The sequence below is a fragment of the Nicotiana sylvestris genome, chromosome 7 (assembly GCF_000393655.2).
Source record: "Nicotiana sylvestris chromosome 7, ASM39365v2, whole genome shotgun sequence".
Classification (NCBI taxonomy): domain Eukaryota; kingdom Viridiplantae; phylum Streptophyta; class Magnoliopsida; order Solanales; family Solanaceae; genus Nicotiana; species Nicotiana sylvestris.
The window spans coordinates 70,384,186-70,399,224 of record NC_091063.1 but is presented as its reverse complement, the minus strand read 5'-3'; positions in this window follow the sequence as shown (position 1 = coordinate 70,399,224).

Genomic DNA, 15,039 nt, shown 5'->3' with positions numbered 1-15,039 from the left:
AGTGCCATGTGTGTTAAAGGTTTGGAAATTAAGGTTATGATATGAGACGTCGAGTTTTGAGATGGTTGAAATTGTGTAGTAGAAATGATGTGATTGATTGAGTTAACATCGTCTTCCTTATTTGAGCACATTTTTACCTATCTATGTCCCAGCTATGTTGGTGTTAATTTACATGGTTATCTTATGTTACCACCCGTATTGTCACGACCTAGATTTTCCACCGTCGGGATCATGATAGCGCCTACTAGTGAAAGCTTGGCAAGCCAATTAAACCCTTTTTATTTTTAATCTCTTAACAATTGCAAGTTCACATATTATAAACAACGGAATAGTAATGCAGAAGAACGAAATTTAACAATTATGCTAATACCAATACATATCCATAATAATAAACCACCTAGAACTGATGTCACAATCTCACTAATTATCTTAGAAAACTACAAATAGGGTCTGAACAAAGAAAATACATGTCTGTCTATAAAATAGAAAAGAATAGAAAGAAACAAGATAGGAAGGGGACAACAAGGCCTGTGGACACTTGCAGGACTACCTCGAGTCTCTGATGGACTGAAGGCAACAACCCCTTAGCTAAGGTCCGTATGCTCCAGAACCGGGATCTGCACAAAAAAGTGCAGAGTATAGTATCATTACAACCGACCCCATGTATTGAGTAAGTGTTGAGCCTAACTTCGGTGAAGTAGTGACGAGGCTAGGACACAACAAACAATATAACCCGCAGTTAAACAGTATCTAGCAGAATAACAGTAACAGAAGCAATTCAAAAGTAACGGGGAGGGGCAACATGCTATGGGAGAAATACCAACATAAAAAATCACAGTAATAATAGAGTGAAACAATTAAGGCACTTGAACCGATAACAACAAGAAATCATAACAAACTGGCAATAAGTGCACGACATGACCCTTCGTGCTTTTACTCTCAATCCTCACCATGCAATCAATAATGAAAATATGCACGGCATCACCCTTCGTGATTTATCCCTCTTCCTCACCATATAAATATTAGAAATGTGCACGGCATCATCCTTCGTGCTTTATCTCTCTTCCTTACCATATTCGTCAATATCAATGTAAATGTACACGGCATCACCTTTCATGTGTTATCACTCTTTCCTCACCATATGCATAAGTATGAATATGCACGACATCACTCTTTGTGCATTATCACTCTTTCCTCACCCAAACAATAGCAACAATAATATCCCGACAAAGGAATCAACAATAAGAATAAATACATCCCGGCAAGGGAATTAACAATAAGAATTAAATACGTCCCGACAAGGGAATCAGCTATGACCAAACTTGTACCAATAATTAACTTCACAAATGAACCTCAACTAGAGTCAATGCTCAACAATAACCAAATACCAAGAAGATAATCATTACTCTTGCTCAACATGGATAATCAACAATTTAGGCATTTGTAGAACTTATTATGAAACACAACGATCACAATTTAAGACTCACAGGCATGCTTGAAACCAACGTATAGGTACTCGTCACCACACCTATACGTTGTAAACTACACTAGCACATAGCAAATAAGTCATAACACCTATTCTCTCAAGCTAAGGTTAGACCAAACACTTACCTCGAACTTCCACGGCCACACTCAATTCTCAAACACCACTTTTCCTTTTGATTAAACTTCCAATTCAATTGTATCTAGTCAATATTAACTTATTAACATTATTTGAAGCTCAAGAAACCAATGCAAATGAAAAACTATGGATTTCCCAACATTCTTCCAAAAAGGTCAAAACCCGACCCCGGCCCCCTTGGTCAAAACGCGAGGTTCGAACCAAAACCCGTTAACCCATTCCCCCACAAGTCCAAATATGCAATTAGTTTCAGAATCCGACCCCAAATCGAGGTCTAAATCCCCAAATTTGTAAAATCTCCAATTCTCCAAAAATTCATAATTTTTACCCTTAAAGAACAAGATTTAGGTCTAGAAATCTAATGAGTGTTGATGGAAAATGAAGGAATTTAGTTCTAGAACACATACCTATGATTTGGGGTTGAATTTTCTCTTCAAAAATCACCTAGAGTCAAATTTTGGGGAAGGATATATGAAATTTTGGTAAAAATCCCGTTCTGCCTCTATTTTAAATCGCTGGACAGACCTTCTTCGTGTTCACGAGGAGTCTGTCGCGCTCGCGAAGCATATTTGTCATGACCCTAACCCCAAAACCGGTCATGATGGCGCCTCTCGTGAAGACAAGGCCAGCCAGTTCAACTCAACTCAACCTTTAAAGCAGTTAATCGACATAAAAATAGTTCAAACATGATTTAAATAATACTAATTAACGGAAATATCGATGACAATGCGGAAAGTCCAACCCGACCTAGCCCTAACCGGGGTGTCACAATTCACGAGCATCTCTAAACCATAATACTAGTCTGCTAAAGTCATAAACTACTACAAGTGTTTGAAAGGAAACAGAAATGATAAAGAAGTAGAGACACGAGGCTGCGGATGTCAACAACTACCTCGTAGACTCCGAAAAACTGCCTGGAACTAGAGGAATCAACACTCAGGAGTGGTACTTGCTACACCCGAATCTGCACACAAGGTGTAGAGAGTAAAGTGAGTACTCCAACTTAGTGAGTAATAAAGATAAATAATGATTGAAAGTAAGAAAACACGTATACACATGGTATTCTATAATGAAGCAATTAAATAGGTAATTTGTATGCAGAAAACCCATGAAAAGCAAAATAAAGTACTTCTACAACAAATAAATAGGAAATTGACAGACAATTATGATAAAGTAAACACATAGAAGTTCGCCCCTCGGGAACAACATCAACAATTTTCGCCCCTTGGGCTCAATCTCATATCACAATGGGTACCCGCGCTTACTGGGGGGTGTAGACTCTGGAAGGGGCCCCTTACGGCCTAAGCGCAATAACAAGCCATCTCGTGGCATCAAATCTAGGCCCTCGGCCTCATATCAATCAAGCCACCTCGTGGCATATATATCTCAGGCCCTCGGCCTCATAAACAATATCAACAAGCCACCTCGTGGCTTACATATTACAGGCCCTCGGCCTCAAATCAATATCAGTGTTTCCTCACAACTAGGCCCTCGGCCTTACTCAGTCAAAAATACTCACAAGCCCCTACGGCATTAGTAAAATAGTATTTCTCAGCCTAAAACATCCTTTAAAATATCATTTAAGTCTCAAAATAGAGTAAAAATGGCTGAGTAGTAAAACAATGGAAAATAACATGACTGAGTTCAATTAGTAAGTCAAAATAGTGAGGAAATAGTAATAAAAATCCCCGAAGGGTTCAAATAGTTGGCACGAAGCCCAAATATGGCAATTAGCCCAAATCATGATAATAACATATAAGTTTCAGTCAAAGGTGCGGTAAAATCATCAATCGGGATGGACCAAGTCATAATCCCCAATAGTACACGACCCCACGCTCGTCATCAAGCATGTGCCTCTCCTTAATATAGCACTACGATGTGCAATCCGGGGTTTCAAACCTTCAAAGCATCATTTATAATCATTATTCAGCTCTATCCAGTCCGAACTCTAGCCCGTTATGCCTTTGCCTCGCGAATCGGCCTCTAGATACTCCAAATCTAGCCGAAATCAGTACAAAACCATCAAAATGTGCTAAGGGAACAAAGCCCACTCGAAAATAATCAAATTACCATAAAATTCCCGAAATTGGTCAAACTCGACCCCTGGGCCCACATCTCGGAATTTGACAAAATTCATAAAACTAGAATCCTTATACTCTCACGAGTCTAACCATACGAAAATTATCCAATTCCGATACCATTTGGTCCTTCAATCATCATTTTACATTTTTGAAAGGTTTCAAAATTTTCTTCCCAAATTCCATTCCAAATCACAAATTAAATGATGAATTCAACGATAGATTCATGTATTCTAGCCAAATCTGAGTTAGAATCACTTACCCCGATGAATTTCTTGAAAAACCTTCAAAAAATTGCCAAAATCCGAGCTCTCTAGGTCAAAATATCAAATAAAACCCAAAACCTCATATTTATAGAGTACCCCACAGGTTTCCACCTCCGCTGACCGCACAAAATTGACCGCGGTCCGCACAAAACCAGTGCGGTCCGCACAAAAGCGACTGCGGCCGCACAAGCTTTCCTTTGCAGTGATAGGCTTTAGTATTTTGGCCATAACCTTTTCTACATATGTCCAAATTGATATGTCTTTACCTTTCTGGAAACTAGACACGAAGGGCTACAACTTTTATTTTTGAATCATCTCAAAAGTCCTTGTAGATCAAATGATATGAGCTTCTGAAGTAGGACCAGTGAATCGTTCCCTACAGCGGCCGCACAGCATTTTGTGCGGTCCGTACAACACCTACCGTGGTCGCACTTCTTTTTGTGCGGTCTGCACAACATATACCGCGGCCGTACTTCTTTTTGTGTGGACCGCACGGGTGAGTTCCGAGGCCTGCAACGCTTCTGGACTTGCTACAGCTATGATTTTCGTCCTAAAACATCCCGGAACCTACCCGAAACTTCAAACCAATTTACCAACACATCCCATGACATCGTTCAAACTTGTTCAAAACTTTGCAACGCTCACAACAACATCAAATCACCAGTTTAACATAGGATTTAAGCCTAAGAACTCCAAGAACTCTTAAATTATGCTTTCGATCAAAAAGTCTATCAAATCTCGTCTGAATGACCTGAAATTTTGCACACACATCCCAAATGATACAACGAAGTTATTGCAACTCTCGGAATTTCATTCCAACCTTTATATCAAAATCTCACCTATCACCGGAAAACGTCGAAATATCAACTTCGCCAATTCAAGCCTTAATCTTTTCTACACCTCCAAAACCCATTCCGATCGCGCTCCTAATCCACAAATCACCTCCCGAAGCTAACCGAACCATCGGAACTCACATCCGAGCCCTATAACACATAAGTCAACATCCGGTTGACTTTTCCAACTTAAGCCTTCTTAAAAGAGACTAAGTGTCTCATTTCTTACCCAATCCTCTCCGAACTCAAACTAATCAACCCGATCACATAAAACACGGATAACTAAGAGTAAAGAAGCTGAAATGAGGGAAAATGGAGTGGTAACTCATGAGACGACTGGCCGGGTCGTCACATTATTGCCAGAAGGGCATACACGTTCGCGATGAGCTGCTCGCATTCGCGATGGTCTGTCCCCCCTGACCATCGCGTTCACGGGCCTGGGACCGTGTTCGCGAAGAACAAATCAAAGTTTCCCCCAGCCACCTCTATTGCACTACACGTTCGCATGTGGACAGTCGCGTTCGCGAAGAGTAAACCCCCCCAGTGCTCCGCGTTCGCGACCAAGGCCTCGCGTTCGCGTAGAAGAAATCCCTCCACCGCCCAGCTTGTACTTCGCGTGAGCTGCATCGCGAACGTGAAGAACAAAATATTGGGACACCAGAAGTAGCAAAACAGCAGAATTCCTTAAGTTCAAAACATCCCGAAACCTATCTGAAACTCGCCCTAGCCCTCGGGGCTCCAAACCAAACATGCACACAAACTTAAAAAGATCATACGGATTTGCTCGTGCGATCAAATAGTCAAAATAACACCTAAAACTACGAGTTTAACATCAAATCAAAGAAAAATCTCAAGAACTATTAAGTTTCCAATTTCACAACCGAGGGTCCGATTCACGTCATTTGAACTGTGTTTCTTAACAAATTTTACAGGCACAACTAAATATAGTATTAAACCTATATCGGACTCCAGAACAAAAATACGGGCCAAATACCATCAAATTCAAACATATTTAAATTTCCAAAAACTTTTATAATTTCAACTAAAAAATTTCTTTCAAAAATTCATTTCTCGGGCTAGGGCCCCGGAATTCAATTCCGGGCATACGCTCAAGTTCCATATTTTTCTACGGACCCTCCGGAACCGTTAAATCATGGGTCCGGGTCCGTTTAGCCAAAATATTGACCGAAGTCAACTTAAATTTAATTTTAAAGGCAAAATTAGCATTTTCTTCAAATTTTCACATAGAAACTTTTTGGATTTACGCCCGGACTGTACACACAAATTGAGGTAAGACAAAAGGAGGTTTTCAAGGTCTCAAACACAGAATTGAATTTTAAAACAAGTGATGACCCAAAAGGTCATCACATTCTCTACCTCTAAAACAACCGTTCGTCCTTGAATGGACATAGAAAAGAAGTACCTGTGTCTGGGTAAAGATGGGGATATCGGCTCTGTATATCGGACTCGGACTCCTAGGTAGCTACCTCAGCAGGATAACCTCTCCACTAAACACAAACAGAAGGATAACTCTTCGATCTCAACTGACGAGCCTGCCGGTTCAGAATAGCCACCGGCTCCTCCCCATAGGTCAAATCCTTGTCCAACTATTTAGTGTTGAAGTCTAACACGTGGGATGGATCGCCGTGATACTTCCAAAGCATGGACATATGAAATACTGGGTGCACAGCTGATAATCCTGGTGGTAATTCAAGCTCATAAGCCACCTCTCTCACTCTCCGAAAAATCTCAAAAGTGCCAATAAACCTAGGGCATAACTTTCCCTTATTCCCAAACCTCATCACGCCTTTCATGGGTGACACTCAAAGCAACACTCACTCTCCGACCATGAATGTCACATCATGAACTTTGTGGTCGGCATAACCCTTATACCTGGATTGAGTTGTACAAAGTCTGTCCTAAATGATCTTAACCTTATCCAAAGCATCCTGGACTAAGTTTGTACCCAACAATCGAGCCTCTCCCGGCTCAAACCATCCAACTGGCGACCGATACCGCCTACTATATAATGCCTCATAGGGAACAATCTGAATTCTCGAGTGGTAGCTGTTGTTGTAGGCAAACTCTTCTAATGGCAAGAACTGATCCCAAGAACCTCCAAAGTCAATAACACATGGTCGGAGCATATCCTCCAAAATCTGAATAGTACGCTCGGACTGTCCGTCCGTTTGAGGATGAAATGTTGTGCTCAACTCGACCCGCATACCCAACTCACGCTGCACTGCCCTCCAAAAATGCGAGAATGAAATGTTGTGCTCAACTCGACCCGCATACCCAACTCATGCTGCACTGCCCTCCAAAAATGCCAGGTAAACTCCGTACCACAATCACAAATGATAGACACGGGCACACCATGAAGACAAACGATCTTCCGTGTATAGATCTCTGCCAACCGCTCAGAAGAATAGGAAACCCCCACAGGAATGAAATGCGCTAACTTGGTCAGTCTATCCACAATAACCCACACTGCATCGAATTTCCTTTGAGTCCATGGGAGTCCAACAATAAAGTCCATAGTGATACGCTCCCACTTTCACTCAGAAATCTCAATCTTCTGAAACAAACCACCAGGTCTTTGATGCTCGTACTTTACTTGTTGACAATTCAAACACCGAGCTACATACACAACAATATCCTTCTTCATCCTCCTCCACCAATAATGATACCGCAAGTCCTGGTATATCTTAGCAGCGTCCAAATGAATAGAATATCGGGAACTATGGGCCTCGTCTAAAATCAACTCGCGAAGTCCATCCACATTAGGCACACAAACACGGCCCTACATCCTCAAAACTCCATCATCTACGACTATAACTTGCTTGGCACCTCCGTGCCACACTGTGTCCCTAAGGAAAAGCATATGAGGATAATCATACTATCGATCTCGGATACGCTCAAATAATGAAGAACGAGCAAATGTGCAAGCTAGCACACGGCTGGGCTCAAAAACATCCAAACTGATTGTCCAAAGCCTGAACATCCAAAGCAAGCGCTCTCTCACTGACTTGAATATACGCAAGACTGCCCATACTAGCTGACTTCCTACTCAAAGAATCGGCCAATACATTGGCCTTCCCCGGATGATACAAGATGGTGATATCATAGTCTTTCAACAGCTCCAACCACCTCCTCTGCCTCACATTTAGCTCCTTTTGCTTGAACAAGTATTGTAAACTCTTGTGATCCGTGAACACCTCACATGACACGCCGTATAAATAATGCCTCAAAATCTTCAACGCGTGAACAATGGCTGCTAGCTCCAAATCATGAACTGGATAATTCTTCTCATGAATCTTCAATTGCCACGAAGCATATGCAATAACCTTGCCATTCTGCATCAACATCGCACCAAGTCCAATACGAGATGCATCACAATATACTATGTATGGACCTGAACCTGTGGGCAAAACCAACACCGGTGTCGTAGTCAAAGATGTCTTGACCTTTTGAAAGCTCACCTCACACTCATCCGACCACCTGAACTGGGCATCCTTCTGGGTCAACCTGGTTATTGGGGATGCAATAGATGAAAACCCCTCCACAAACCGACAGTAATAACCCGCCAAACCTAAGAAACTCCGGATCTATGTCGCTGATGTGGGTCTAGGCCACTCCTTGACTACCGCAATCTTCTTAAGATCCACCTGAATACTCTCTATTGATACAACATGACCCAAGAATGCAACCAAACTCAACCAAAACTCACACTTCGAAAACTTAGCATATAACTGACTGTCCCTCAGAGTCTGAAGAACGACTCGAAGATGCTGCTCATGCTCCTCCCGGTTGCGGGAATAGATCAAAATATCATCAATGAAGACAATTATGAAGGAATTCAAATAAGGCTTGAACACTCGGTTCATCAAATCCATGAAAGTCGTTGGGGCATTTGTTAACCTGAATGACATTACTAAGAACTCATAATGTCCGTACCAAATGCGAAAAGTTGTCTTAGGGACATCGAATGCCCTAATCCATAACTGATGGTAGCCCGATCTCGAATCAATCTTAGAAAATACCTTGGCACCCTGAAGCTGATCAAACAAATCAGTAATCCTTGGCAATGGATACTTGTTCTTGATGGTGACTTTGTTCAACTGCCGATAATTTATACACATCCTCATCGATCCATCCTTCTTCTTAAGGAACAACACCGGTGCACCCCAAGGTGAGACACTCGGTCTAATAAAGCCTCTATCCAGCAAGTCCTGCAACTGTTCTTTTAATTCTTTTAACTATGGCGGGGCCATGCGATATGGCGGAATAGAAATGGGCTGAGTGCCCGGAGCCAAATTAATGCAAAAGTCAATGTCCCTGTCGGGTGGCATCCCCAACAGGTCTAAAAGAAATACCTCTGGAAACTCACGAACAATGGGCACAAAATCCATAGAAGGAACCTCAACACTAGAATCACGAACATACGCCAAATAGGCCAAACATCCTTTATCAACCATATGTCGAGCCTTCATATATGAGATAACCTTGTTGGTATAATGACCAGGAGTCCCTCCCCACTCCAAACGAGGCAACCCCGGTAATGCTAAGGTCCGGGTCTTGGCATGACAGTCCAATATAGCATGATAAGGGAATAACCAATCCATCCCAGAATGACATCGATATCCACCATATCGAGGAGTAGGAGATTTACATGGGTCTTAAGACCCCTAATAACGACCACGCAAACATGATAAACATGATCTACCATAATAGAATCACCCACCAGTGTAGACACATATACAGGAGCACTCAAAGAATCACGAGGCACAAAAAGATAAGGGGCAAAATAAGATGATACATAAAAATATGTGGACCCTGGATCAAATAGAACTGAGGCATCTCTACTGCACACTGAAACCATACCTGTGATAACTGCATCGGATGCCTCAGCCTCAGGTCTGGCTGGAATAGCATAACAAAGCATCGAAACTAGGATGGCCTACTAGCTGGCCTCCACATCTAGCTGTTTGGCCTCAACCTCTAGCGTCCTGACCTCCATCTCTAACACCTCTACCCCTACCTCTAGCTGGTTGAGCGGGTGGTGGAACACCCAGTACTAGAACCATAGCACGAGAATCCTGGTGCTGAGAACTACTCGAGGCTCGATGGCAAAACCTGGCAATGTGCCTCGTATCGCTGCAAGTATAGCAAGACTTCTACTGCTAAGACTGCTGACCTTGAAACTCGCCTTGACGGCCTGGATAACCACCCTGAAAACTCTGGAGCGGACGTGCACTGATAGGAGCTAGTGGTGCACTGTAGGGCAACTGATCAGAATACTGCGTATGAGAACCACAGCCACTTGGAACACTGTGAGAAGCCTGAAGCGCTGACTGAAATGGCCTAGGAGGATGGCCTCTACCAAAAGAATCCCTGCATCTAAATGAGGCACCACTGAATCTACCAGAATGACGAGGCCTCTTATCAGACTGTTGGCTGCTCCACTAAGCTAAAACCATCTCAACCAGCCTAGCCACATTGGCCGCATCCTAGAAAGAAATCTCGCTACCTGTCTCCTTAGCCATCTACAGTCTAATAGGCTGAGCGAGTCCCTCAATAAACCTTCTCACCCTCTCCCTCTCGGTGGGGAGTATCAGAAGAGCATGACAAGCCAAATCAATAAACTTCGTCTCGTACTGGGTGACAGTCATAGAACCATGTTGGAGATACTCAAACCACATGCGGTACTCCTCTTTGTGAATGACTGGAAGAAACTTCTCGAGAAATAGCTGCGAGAATTAATCCCAAGTGAGAGCTGGAGATCCAGCTAGTCTGGCCAAATAATAATCTCTCCACCATTTCTTGGCAGAACCTGATAGACGGAAAGCAGCAAAGTTGACCCCATTGGTCTCCAATATCCCCATGTTCCGAAGAACCTCATGACAGCTATCTAAATAATCATGGGGATCCTCTGAATTTGTACCACCATAAGAAGTAGTGAACAACTTGGTGAACCTGTCCAATCTCCATAAAGCATCAAAAGACATAGCTGCTCCATCACTGGTCTGAGCTCTACACCCGGCTAAACTGCTCCAACTGGCTGAGCTACAGAAGTCTGAAACTGGGGAGCCATCTGCTATGGAGTGCAGGTAGCGGGAGTCTGTGCTTCTCCCCCAGCCTGAGAGATGGCTGGTGCTATAGGAAGCAAGCCTGCATGGGTGACACTCTTCATAAGGCCCACTAGAAGGACCAGAGCATCTTGGAGTACCAGGGAAGTGATGAACCCATCTAGGACTTGAGCTGGGACCATCATAAATGCCTGAGCCGGAACCTCATCATCAAACTCTACTTGAGGCTTTGCCGCTAGTACTGCTGCTCTGGGCTGAGCTTTGCCCCTGCCTCGTCCTCTAGCACGGCCTCAGCCTCGTCCTATGCCCCTCATAAGAGCTGCTACTGGGGGCTCGGGCTGTTGATCAACGGATGAGGAAGCACATGTTCTCGCCATCTGCGAAAGAACGGAGTAGAAGTTCAATTAGCATTGAGTAACCAAATCACACGACAGAGAAGAATAGATATGAAGTCATTCCTAAACTCCGTAGCCTCTAGGGGATAAGCACAGACGTCTCTGTACCGATCCCTTAGACTCTACTAAGCTTGTCCGTGAATTGTGAGACCTAAGCAACTTAGAGCTCTTATTCCAACTTGTCACGACCCGGATTTCCAGCCGTCAGGATTGTGATGGCGCCGACTAGTGAAAGCTTGGCAAGCCAACTATTCCGATTAATTTACACTTTTCATTTTTAATCTCTTAACAATTGCAAGTTAACATATTATAAACAGCACAATAATAATGCGGAAAAATAAAATTTAACAATTAAGCTAATACCAATACGAATCCATAATAATAAACCACCCAAAACTGGTGTCATAATCTCACAGACTATCTAAGAAAACAACAAATAGGTTTTGAACAAAGAAAATACATGTCTATCTCTGAAATAGAAAAGAACAGAAAAAAATAAGATAGGAAGGGGACGCCAAGGCCTGCGGACGCCTGCAGGACTACCTCGGTCTCCGATGGACTGAAGGCAGCAACCCCTAGCTAAGGTACGTATGCTCCAGTACCGGAATCTACACAAAAGAGTGAAGAATGTAGTATCCGTACAACCGACCTCATGTACTAAATAAGTGTCGATCCTAACCTTGGCGAACTAGTGACGAGGCTAGGACACAACAAACAACATAACCTGTAGTTAAATAGAATCTAGTAGAATAACAGTAATAGAAGCAATTCAAAAGTAACAGGGAGGGGTAACATGCTATGGGGGAAATACCAACATAAAGAATCACAGTAATGACGGAATGAAACAATTAAGGCACTTGAACCAATAACAACAAGAAATTATAACAAACTGGCAATAAGTGCACGACACCACCCTTCGTGCTTTTACTCTAAATCCTCACCATGCAATCAATAATGAAAATGTGCATGGCATCACCCTTCGTGCTTTATCTCTCTTCCTCACCATATAAATATTAGAAATTTGAATGGCATCACCCTTCGTGCTTTATTACTCTTCCTCACCATATGCATCAATATCAATGTAAATGTATACGGCATCACCCTTCGTGCTTTATCGCTCTTTCCTCACTATATGCATAAGTATGAATGTGCACGACATCACACCTTCGTGCTTTATCACTATTTCCTCACCCAAACAATAGCAATAACAACATCCCGACAAGGGAATCAACAATAAGAATAAATACATCCCGGCAAGGGAATTAACAGTAAGAATTAAATACGTCCCGACAAGGGAATCAACTATAACCAAACTTGTACCAATAATTAACTTCACAAATGAATCTCAACTGGAGCTAATGCTCAACAATAAATAAATACCAAGAAGATAATCATAAGTCTTGCTCAACATTGATAATCAGCAATTAAGGCATTTGTATTACTTATTAAGAAACACAAAGATCATAATTTAAGACTCATGGACATGCTTGACACCAACGTATAGATACTCGTCACAACACATATACGTCGTACACTACACTAGCACATAGCAAATAAGGCACAACACCTATTCCCTCAAGCTAAGGTTAGACCAAACACTTACCTCGAACTTCCACGGCCACACTCAAGCCTCAAACACCACTTTTCCTTTTGATTCCACTTCCAATTCAATTGTATCTAGTCAATATTAATTTATTAACATTAATTGAAGCTCAATAAACCAATTCAAATGACAAACTACGGATTTCCCAACATTCTTCCAAAAATGTCATAACCCGACCCCAGGCCTGCTTCGTCAAAACTCGAAGTTCAAACCAAAACCCGTTTACACATTCCCCCACGAACCCAAATATACAATTAGTTTTGGAATCCGACTCCAAATCGAGGTCTAAATCCCCAAATATATAAAATCCCCAATTCTCCTAAAACCCTAATTTCTACCCCTTGAAGAACAAGATTTAGGCCTAGAAATTTAATGGGTGTTGATGGAAAATAAATGAATTGAGTTCAAGAACACGTACCTATGATTTAGGGTTGAATTTGCTCTTCAAAAATTTCCTAGGGTCTGATTTTGGGGAAGGAGATATGAAATTTTGGTAAAAATCTCGTTCTGCCTCTGTTTTAAATTGCTGGACAGGCCTCTTTCACGTTCGCGAGGGGTCTGTCGCATTCGCGAAGCTTATGGCCAGAAGGGCCTATGCGTTCGCGATGAGCTGCTCGCGTTCGCAATGGTCTGTCCCCCCTGACCATCGCATTCGCTGGCCTGGGACCAGGTTCTCGAAGAACAGCTCAAAGATTCCCCCAGCGACCTCCATTGCACTACGCGTTCGCGTGTGGCCAGTTGCGTTCGCGAAGAGCAAACCCCCCAGTGCTCCGCGTTCTTGAACAAGGCCTCACATTCACGTAGAAGAAATCCCTCCACAGCCCAGCTTGTACTTCGCGTTCGCATGAGCTGCATCGCGAATGCGAAGAACAAATTATTAGGACACCAGAAGCATCAAAACTGCAGAATTCCTTAAGTTCAAAACATCCCGAAACCTATCCAAAACTCACTAGAGCCCTCGGGGCTCCAAACCAAACATGCACACAAACCTAAAACATCATACGGATTTGCTCGTGTGATCAAATCGCCAAAATAACACCTCGAACTACGATTTTAGCATCAAAATCAAAGAAAAATCTCAAGAACTCTTAAGTTTCCAATTTCACAACCAGGGTCCGATTCACGTCATTTGAACTCCGTTTCTTACCAAATTTTACAGGCACAACTTAAATTTCATATCAAACCTGTACCGGGCTCCGGAACCAAAATATGGGCCCGATACCATCAAATTCAAACATATTTAAATTTCCAAAAACTCTTATAATTTCAGTTAAATAATTTCTTTCAAAAATTCATTTCTTGGGTTAGGGACCTCGGAATTTAATTCCTGACATACTCCCAAGTCCCATATTTTTTTACGTACCCTTCGGGACCATCAAATCACGGGTTCGGTTCCGTTTACCAAAAATATTGACCGAAATCAACTTAAATTTAATTTTAAAGGCAAAATTAGCACTTTCCTCAAATTTTCACATAGAAGCTTTCTGTATTTATGCCCGGACCACGCACGTAAATCAAAGTGAGGGAAAAGGATGTTTTTAAGGCCTCAGAACACAGAATTGACTTTTAAAACAAATGATGACCTTTTGGGTCATCATACGTGTTCCCTTTTTATTGTCTCTACTATTTGTTGTTTGATTTCTCCCTGTTATTGGTATTACTTTGTTGTCTTTACCATTGTTAGTTTATTATTATATCATGTTCAATTTATTAGACCAGTAGGTGTCTTGACTGTCCCTCGTCACTGCTCCACCGAGGTTAGTCTTGATACTTACTGGCACCGCTGTGGTGTGCTAATACTATACTTCTGTACATTTTTGTACAGATCCAGGTATTTGATCGGTAGTAGCTGTACGGATCGTCGCGGTGGAGACTCAAGGTAAACCTGATGCTGCGTTCACAGGCCTCGGAGTCACGTTCATTTGTACTTATATTCATTGGTTCCTTTTTGTTCTGAAACAGTGATGTATGTATTATGTATAACTACTCCTAGATTGACTTATGACTTGTACTACCGGTTTTGAAAATTGTAATTGTTCAGAATAATCTAATTTAAAGTTAGTAAATATCAATGTCATTTTTGTTAATGCTAGGCTTACCTAATTTAGAAACTATTTGACATCACGACTCCTTCGGAGGGATTTTGGGTTGTGACAG